At 41.0% G+C, this 2,767-nt stretch overlaps 1 pseudogene; it reads left to right on the top strand.

Moving 5' to 3' along the window:
* The first annotated feature begins 2,635 nt into the window (after positions 1-2,635).
* LOC105528709 overlaps positions 2,636-2,767 on the top strand; it is a 3,849-nt pseudogene continuing 3,717 nt past the window's right edge.

Below are 2,767 nucleotides of genomic sequence, written 5' to 3'. Positions count from 1 at the left end.
TCTGAATATTTTTCTATTTTGACAAGAAAGGAATAGCAAAAATGTCACGTACAAAATGGCACCATCTTCCTATGATGCCAGTTCTGAACTCTTTAAAGAACATTAACCTTTAGAAAGAGAGATGTTTATCTACTTGCAAGGAACATAACCCCCAAGAGATTTTCCTGGACTGTGCCCTAATTTGTTGGATTTTTATCAAATTTCCTGCATATGCTCATGCAGTCATATTTAATTAGTCATAATTCTTCTTTAGAAAAGGCTTGTTTTAAAAAGAAGCACAACAACTGTGATATCTTTGGAACTTATAAATATCTGGTCTAGGATTTCCTTAAGCTAGTCATCTGTTTCCTCATTTCAAAAGCTCAAACAGTGTTAGGCTGTGTTTTTAAAATGTTGGATTTGTTTTGCAAATGCAGGAAAAGCAACACTTCCTAATTTGCTTAGATGGGTGCCCATATAATTTGGTGTTTTATCAGCTCTAGATGAGTGAGTACTGGTGTAATAGTGGGAATAAGCAAGTTGGATGTGTGCGCATGCACGCAGATGCCTATGTGTGTCTGTGTATAAGTAATATGATGAGGTTCTAGTAGAGAATCAGTATGAAAGTCCATTCGTTCTTTAAATATTCAGGACCAACAGAGAGACTGAACTAAAGTGAACAAACCTGGTTCTGCTAAGCACATTTTCTGTCCTTTGGCCATTGATTGACTCACTTCTCTTAAGTGGAAATAGGATAGAACCTTTTTGTCTATTCTTTAAGGATAGCACATATTTGTCTAAATCCTTGAGTTAGATTAGTGTATTCTTGGCCAGGCATGGTGGCTCATGCCTGTAATCCTAGCACTTTGGGAGGCCAAGGAGGGCAGATTGCTTGAGTTTAGGAGTTCGAGACCAGGTTGGGCAACATGGTGAAACCCTGTCTCTACTAAAAATACAAAAAATTGGCTGAGTGTGGTGGCTCATGCCTGTAATCTCAGCACTTTGGGAGGCTAACGCGGATGGATCTCTTGAGGTCAGGAGTTTGAGACCAGCCTGGCCAACATGGTGAAACACCGTCTCTACTAAAAATACAAAATAGCCAGGCATGGTGGTGCACACCTGTAATCCCAGCTACTCGGGAGGCTGAGGCAGGAGAATCGCTTGAACCCAGGAGACAGAGGTTTCAGTGAGCCGAAATTGGGCCACTCTACTCTAGCCTGTGTGACAGAGTGAGACTCTGTCTCAAAAAAGCAAAACAAAGCAAAACAAAACAATATAAAAAATTAGCCATGTGTGGTGATATGTGCCTGTAATCCCAGCTAGTTGGGAGGTTGAGGCCCAAGAATTGCTAGAACCTGGGAGTGGAGGCTGTAGTGAGCCGAAGTTGTGCCACTACACTCCAGGCTGGGCAACAGAGCAAGACTCTGTCTCAAAAACATAAACAAATTAGTGTATTTTTATAGCAGCATAATATTTCACAAAATGGTGTTTTAAGATGGGTTACACATTATTTATTCATTTATTTTTGAGACAGAGTCTCACTCTATTGCCCAGGCTGGAGTGCAGTGGTGTGATCACACCTTACAACCTCCACCTACTGGGTTCAAGCGATTCTCCTGCCTCAGCCTCCCAGGTAGCTGGAACTACAGGCGTGCACCACCATGCCTGGCAAATTTTTGTATTTTTAGTAGAGACAGGGGTTTCACCATGTTGGCCAGGCTGGTCTTGAACTCCTGACTTCAGATGATCCACCCACCTCAACCTCCCAAAGTGCTGGGATTATAAGGATGAGCCATCGTGCCCGACCTAAGATGGGTTACAAATTAGTACAGTCTTTCAGATACTTTTTTTTTTTTTTTTTTTTTGAGATGGAGGCTCTCTCTGTCACCCGGGCTGGAGCGCAGTGGTGAAATTCCAGTTCACTGCAACCTCTGCCTCCGGGGTTTAAGCAATTCTTGTGCCTCAGCCTCCTGAGTAGCTGGGATTATGGGCACATGCCAGCAAGCCCAGCTAATTTTTGTATTTGTAGTAGAGACAGGGTTTCACCATATTGGCCAGGCTGGTCTCGAACTCCTATCCTCAGGTGATCCACCCGCCTTAGCCTCCTAAAGTGCTAGGATTAAAGGCATAAGCCACTGAGCCTGGCCTAGATCATAATTGCTTATCATCCTTTTTATCATAACTGTACTAAATAAATTTGGCCTAGAGATCTAGCTCAAAATTTTATGCTATGCAGGAATTTCCCTTAACCACTCCTTATGTTAAGTGGTTAGTCAGCTTTTGTTATCATTGTTAGCTAAGAGAATGCATCGGAAAACACCTAGAACCGGTCCTGGTACAGTTAACTTGTTTTGCTTAAAACCATTTTTAAAATGAAGAAATTTTACCAGTGAATATTATTAAATTTATTCAAAGATTTACTGATTGCTTATATTCTTTTTTCTTTACTGATTATGTAAGCAAAACATATTATTTTCACAAATTCATATATCTTTTTGTGTGTATATTAACATTAGTATATTTATTAGTCTTTATTTTACAGAAATTGATCATATGTGACTTACTTTTTAAACATGTCTCAGATATCTTTTTATGTAAATAAAAATAGGTCTATCTGTTCTTTTTCTCCCTGGCTTTCTGCGGATAGACTGTCATCATGAGTGACACAGTAACTATCCGCACTAGAAAGTTCATGTCCAGGCCGGGCGCGGTGGCTCAAGCCTGTAATCCCAGCACTTTGGGAGGCCGAGACGGGTGGATCACGAGGTCAGGAGATCGAGACCATCCT

Source organism: Mandrillus leucophaeus, unplaced genomic scaffold (genome assembly GCF_000951045.1).
Source record: "Mandrillus leucophaeus isolate KB7577 unplaced genomic scaffold, Mleu.le_1.0 Scaffold73, whole genome shotgun sequence".
NCBI lineage: Eukaryota > Metazoa > Chordata > Mammalia > Primates > Cercopithecidae > Mandrillus > Mandrillus leucophaeus.
Note: the sequence above shows the minus strand (reverse complement) of the source record. Positions and strands in the feature narration are given on the sequence as shown.